The sequence below is a fragment of the Triticum aestivum genome, chromosome 7D, assembly GCF_018294505.1.
Source record: "Triticum aestivum cultivar Chinese Spring chromosome 7D, IWGSC CS RefSeq v2.1, whole genome shotgun sequence".
Classification (NCBI taxonomy): domain Eukaryota; kingdom Viridiplantae; phylum Streptophyta; class Magnoliopsida; order Poales; family Poaceae; genus Triticum; species Triticum aestivum.
This window is the reverse complement of record NC_057814.1, coordinates 99,685,073-99,692,251: the sequence shown is the minus strand read 5'-3', so window position 1 is coordinate 99,692,251 and position 7,179 is coordinate 99,685,073.

Sequence of the window (7,179 nt, the reverse complement as noted above, 5' to 3'; positions counted from 1 at the left end):
AAATGACATAACGGTGTACTCATATAGCCCATACCTTGTGGTAAAAGCTGTCTTGGGTATATCCTGCTCTCGAATCTTCAACTGGTGGTATCCTGATCGCAAATCAATCTTGGAAAATACTTTAGCTCCTTGTAGTCGGTCAAACAGATCATTGATCATCGGCAGTGGGTACTTGTTCTTAATTGTTACTTCATTCAATCCACGATAATCAACAACCATCCTCAACGATCCATCTTTCTTCTCCACTAGAAGTACGGGTGATCCCCAAGGTGACGAACTTGGGCGAATATATCCTTTATCCAGTAACTCCTTAATCTGCTTCTTAATTTCTTCCAAATCCTTAGCGGGCATCCTGTACGGTCTCTTAGATATTGGCCCAGTGCCTGGCAAAAGCTCAATCAAAAACTCGATGTCTCTATCCGGTGGCATGCCTGGCAACTCCTCTGGAAATACGTCAGGGAAATCCTTCACCACTGGCACTTCCTCCTGTACAACTCCTGATAAGGAATTCACTTGAGTCCTCTTCGGCACATGCCGGGATACATACTTAATCCTTCTTCCTTCTGGGGTAGTAAGCAAAATCGTCTTACTGGCGCAATCGATGTTTCCTCCATACATCGATAGCCAATCCATTCCCAAAATCACATCCAAACCTTGCGACTCCAAAACTATTAGGTCTGAGGGGAAAACATGCCTACCTATGGCCAATGGCATCTGAAAACATCCTTGGCTTGCCATATACTCTGCTCCTGGCGAGGTTACTAACATAGGTGTTCTAAGAACTTTGGTGGGCAACTTAAACTTATCCACAAATCCCCTTGATATGTATGAATGTGATGCACCAGTATCAAAAAGAACGATTGCAGTAAATGACTTAACCAAAAACTTACCTATTACTGCATCAGGCTGTGCTTCAACCTCCTCCACATTAACGTGGTTCACCTGTCCCCTGTTGAAAGGGTTCGGCTTCTTCCCCGAGCTTCCATTGCCATTTCCATTCTTAGCTTCCGGACATTCAGTTGCATAATGTCCAGTCTTCTGGCACTTGAAACAAGTAACGTGGCTTAGATCCCTCTTGGCTGGGGTTGATGGGTTGGTACGGTTCTGTCCGTTGCTTCCTCCGTTCCCATTGCCATTCTTGGGGCCACTATGATTGTGCGAGCTCCCTCCATTGTGATTGTGACCTCCATGGTTATGCTGAAAGTGTCCTCCCGAGTTCGGGGTAAAACGAGGCTTCTGGTGAGCTCCTGTACTGTACTTTCCTTGTCCATACTTCCTCTTACGGCTCTCAATCTGCTGCTGCTTCCCTTCAATCATGAGAGCTCTATCTACCAACTCCTGGTAGTTGTTAAAAGTTGCCACCATCAACTGCATGCTCAGCTCATCATTCAGTCCTTCCAGAAACTTCTCCTGCTTAGCTGCATCCGTAGCAACGTCATCTGGGGCATAACGTGCTAACTTACTGAAATCCTCCACGTACTGGCCAACGGTACGTCCTCCTTGGCGTAAGTTGCGAAACTCACGCTTCTTCATGGCCATAGCTCCTGCTGAAACGTGGGCAGTACAGAAAGCTTGCTGAAACTGGTCCCATGTGACGGTGTCAATGGGGTGAGTGGCTGTGTAATTCTCCCACCATGATGCTGCGGGTCCATCAAGCTGATGTGCGGCAAAACGCACTCTCTCCGCATCTGTGCATCCTGCAGTGGTCAGCTCCCTTCCAACCTTGCGGAGCCAATCATCTGCCACAATCGGCTCGGTGCTACTGGAGAACACCGGCGGATTCAGCCTAAGAAAACGGGCTAAGTGATCAACAGGTGATGGTGGTGGTGGGTTGTTGTTGTTGTTGCCTTGGTTCTGAACTAGCGCTTGCATCAGGGCATTCTGCTGCTGAATCAACTGAGTGATCTCCGGTGGGAAAACAAATCCGGTGTCGCATCTCGGAGGCATCTGATGGGTTTAGAAAAGATGAGAAAATAGGATACAATGAGGTCTAGAGGGAAAGCACTACCCATATGCACATGAGACAAACACAATCATATCACTCCAATTAATTCAAACAAGGCATACAATCGATCTAACTATCGTTACAAAGTGCTTGGACTATACTATATACATGGTGGAATACTACTACTAATTTGGTGGTCTACTAGAAAAATTGCTCAGTCGAAGACTCCATGATATCTGCTCCGGCTTCATCCTCCCAATCATCATCACTGGGGTCCGAGTCAGTGTCGTCGATGATGATGTAGTTCTCCGGGCAAGTAGAATCGTCATCATCTCCTCCTGGTGCTGGGTCTCCCATGAAAACTCCTAGCTTCTTTGTCAGGTCGTCATTCTTCTCCAACAATGTTGCGATTTCCTCCTCATATCCATCGCGTGTAGCCTTGAGTTCTTCCTCCAGTTCCATGATCCTTGTCTTTGCCTTCTTCAGTTCTATCATGTCTGCGCACATCTGGTTCTCCTGGCGACGAATGTGCTGGTTTAACTCCTGAATGAAAGCTGCAATAGATCTATCCTTCCTGGTGCTGATCATCTCCCATTGCTCGTCTCGGCGCCCACAAATCTGATAGATAGTATCCTTGAGATCATTGTGGTACACTTCTCCAATGCGTCCCATGGTGATGTGGGCTGCCATGCTCTTTCCTAGACTCCAGGTTGGTGCATCAAAGGAAAACTCTATGGGCTCAGTGACTGGCATGAACGTCCTTCCTGGAACTTGAACTTGAATCATCCAGCGCTCCTCTTCTGGTAGTGTGGCGTTGTAGGTTCCGGTGAAGCTTGGTATTCCGATGTTCAGGTACTTAGTAACTTCCTTCAAGTGTCGTCCAAAAGGTGTATCCTCATCCGGTTGCGCGAACTTGTTCCTTGCATCCGCCATCCTAAAAGAGTGGAAGAGAAGGAGAGGAGTTAGAAATGAGAAGAGAGTAGTGATCTAGGGCTTTAGCTTAGTGGTCGTGTCCTACAGTCAGCGTGTGCTCTGATACCATCTTTGTAGCGACCAGACCTCAAACAGTCTAGTCTCTGTGCATCAGTGTCATCCCTGGATCGGTAATGCTGACACGCACAGTACTTGAAGGATTTATAACAGAGTAGCAATCACACACTTATTACATCGAATATCTCAAAAGAGAACTTAATACAATAAATACGGCTTAAGGCCATCTAAAAACGATAACAGCGGAAGGCTTGGAAGATAGAGTGAGTCCATCAACTCCAACGGCATCACTGAGTATAAGACCACGACCTATGGCACCTTACTCGTCGTCTGAAAAGTCTGCAACATGATACGTTGCAGCCCGAAAACGGGTCAGCACATGGAATATGCTGGCAATGTAACACATAGAGAGTAATGAACAGAATAATGCTATCACTACATGCATATTTGGCTGGTGGAAAGCTCTATGGTTACAGTTTTGCGAAAAGCCAATTTTTCCCTACCACAAAGGAATAAATTTTATTTAACTATCATGGTGGTTGTTAAACATTGAGAAGGTACCTCCAACTCAATCCCAATTAAGAACGTGATTAACCCAATCAAATTAAATTAAGTAACATGATGATGAGATTCACATGATAATCCAAGAACTAGATACTCAAGATGTCCATAACCGGGGACACGGCTAACCATGATTAGATTGTACACTCTGCAGAGGTTTGCGCACTTTTCCCCACAAGACTCGATCGCCTCCGCTTGATTTCTCGCACTACATGGTGTTTGAGAAACGGATGACCGAGACACAGTCTTTCAGAAACAATACTCTTTACTCCGGGTGGACAGTTACACCTACTTTCCCCTACATCTGCTAGCCCACCTCTTCAAGAGGTCATGTAACCTACTCAACTATGCTAGAGCCCATAATAGCTTGTGGCTGCACACGGAAGTTTCTAGCATGAATAATCTCATGATCCCTTTGAGTCTGGGTGGCGGTCCATAGGATGATCACACGGGTACTCCGGGATATCCAAAAATACAGGCAACACTGGGTTCTCCAGGTGCCTCAATCCACCCAGATGTAAATTAAAGTAGCCACCTTAAGTTGAACCATTAATTAACAATCTCACATCTGTCATGGAAAAATCTCAAACCCAATCCACGTCTACGAGCATAGCATAGCAATATAAGCAAACGTAGAAGTAACTCCCAATGGTTTGATATAAACAGGGCAATAGGTACTACCTCAACTACTTCCCAAAACCCACATTTTAATCAGATCCTAATCATGCAATAGTTTGAGGATTGATCTAATGCAATAAAACTGGGTGGTAAAGAGGTATGATCAAAGTGTTACTTGCCTTGCTGATGATCCGTGAAACCTAGAGACTCGTAGTAGCACGCTTCGCACTCCGGGTACTCTATCGCAAACAAACAATACATACATAAGCAATCAAGCAAGGGTGCACGGATAAACTCAAAATAAGAGATCTAACCAGAAAGTTCAACTTAAGAACTCCGGTTTGCAAAAAGAATCAAATCGAACGAAGCAACGAAACTCAAACGGCGAACAAAACAAGCTTCGTTTACTAATCTGGACCTAAGTCAAATTTTACAGTACCAAAATCTTGTTCAAGTTGGTTAAACAGAAAGAGGGTTTCGAGACGAAACTCTAGGTGCTTGAATCGCCTGATTCCGATAAATGAGCGAAAAGTTATACTAAAACGAAAAACAGATCGGAAATCACGATCGAAAATAATCGCGAAAAATCCGAGAAAAAGAAAAACTGACGAACAGGCTAACGAACGAACGTTCGTTGTCTGTAACTATCGGGCGAAAACCGTTCGTTAAAACGAACGTACGGACGAACGTCCGCAAAATAAATAAACCGGAAAAAAACTAAACCGATCTATATATAAAAAAACAACCGCGGGTTTTATAAAAAAACGATCGGTTTTCCGGGAAAGACCGGCGGCGGCGGCTACCTCGGGTCCGGCGGGATTCCGGCGAGGCGCGGGACGGCGGCGGCTCCGGCGGGGTTGGCGTCAGGCGGCGGGGCGGCGATGAGGGCGGGCGGCGGCGGCTCCCTGCGGCGACGTCGGAACGGCGACGGCGGCGGCGTTCGGTGGCTTGGGCGGCTCGGCTCGGGGTGGGGAAGAGGTGGCGGCGGGCGGCGGTACTTAAAGGGGTCGGGGGGGGGGGGGGGCGTCCGACTTGGGGGAGGGGGCACCCCCAGGCGGCGGCCGCGGCGCTGACCCGGACTCCGGCAGGAGTCCGGCTCGGCCACGCTTGGGTGAGGCGGCGCGGGCAGATGGGCCGGCTGGGCCTTCGGCCCAGTTCGGTCCGCGGGCGAAAAAAATAATATATATTTAAAATCAATTTCTCCGAAACTTAAATAAATCCTAGAAAATTAAATAAAAATATAAAAATGCCAAACGCAAATTTTCTTCGTCTAAATAAAATATTTAGAACAAGATGAACATTTATTTGGGCCTAAAATGCAATTTTGAAAAACGCATATTTTTCCTAGTTCAAATATAATCAAATAAAATCCAAATAAAATCAAATATTTGTTTTTAATACTTTTCCTCCAATATTTCATTATTTTTGGAGAAGTCATATTATCCCTTCTCATATAATTGATATGAAATATTTTCGGAGAGAAAATAATTAAAACAAATGATCCTATTTTCAAAATTTGAGAAAACCCAAATATGAAAATAATGAAATCCCCAACTCTCTCAGTGGGTCCTTGAGTTGCATAGAATTTCTAGGATCGCAAAACAAATGCAATTAAATATGTTATGCAAGAATGATCTATGTATAACGTTCCAAATTGAAAATTTGGGATGTTACAGTACAACATGATATAGCTTCAGCACTCAGCTACCCCATTACACAACTGCACCAGCAGCAAGTTTCACATGCAACATCTAGAACCTTTCGAAAATAGCATCATAGACGGTACATAGAGAGATGCATCTCATCTGGAAAACTGCTGAAGCGGAAGGCGAATATTGAGCCTTCATTCATGTTGAAGGTCTTTGCAACTTTAGGCCAGTGCCTGTGGATGATTGACCGTCCATCCTTGGACCTCTTCAGGAACACTTCAATATTGAACTGTGGGTGTTGTATGAAAACTTTCCTCGCCTCCTGACCACAGAGGTGGTTTGAGAGGTAATCATTAGTGAAGCCTGAAAACAAGGATGTGCATAAATATCTTCTCTATATTGGAAATGGGTCAAAGGAATACAAAAAGGGAAGGTATAATAGTTAGTACCATCTTGTAAACCTCAGTGCTTCCCATTGTTTCCGTGCAACACATATACGGTAGTTAGTCATCAGGTTAAGTAAGGGTTCGCATGCTATCAGTAAAATATGTTGATGATAAATAAGCACATTGCAGATTCATCAGATTAATTCAAGCCACATGGAAAACTCATTTATCCAAACCAAGCATGATTATGAACTAGGAAATATAGCACTTGTATATGTTTCTCATGTATTAATTGCAGCCAAATTCGATTTATTCCTCACATGGTATACAATAATAGAATGCAGCCACAACAATTGAACGTCGTATTGCAGAATTGAACCAAGCAATTAACTAAACACCATAACAAATGAACCAAACGTTAACTGAGCACCACATTGCACAATATAACATACTCCTAATAGAAGATCAGACAGTTAACCAAACCAAGCATGCTTAACAACTTGGAAATATAGCAATTGTATTTGTTTCTCATGTATTTAGTACAGACAAATTCGATTTATTCCTCACATGGTATACAATAACAGAATGCAGCCACAACAATTGAACATCGCATTGCAGAATTGAACCAAGCAATTAACTAAACACCACAACAAATGAACCAAACGTTAACTGAGCACCACATTGCACAATATAACATACTCCTAATAGAAGATCAGATAGTTAACCAAACCAAGCATGCTTAACAACTTGGAAATATAGCAATTGTATTTGTTTCTCATGTATTTAGTACACACAAATTCGATTTATTCCTCACATGGTACACAATAAGAGAATGCAGCCACAACAATTGAACATCGCATTGCAGAATTGAACCAAGCAGTTAACTAAACACCACAACAAATGAACCGAACGTTAACTAAGCACCACATTGCACAATATAACATACTCCTAATAGAAGATCAGACAGTTAACCAAACCAAGCATGCTTAACAACTTGGAAATATAGCAATTGTATTTGTTTCTCATGTAT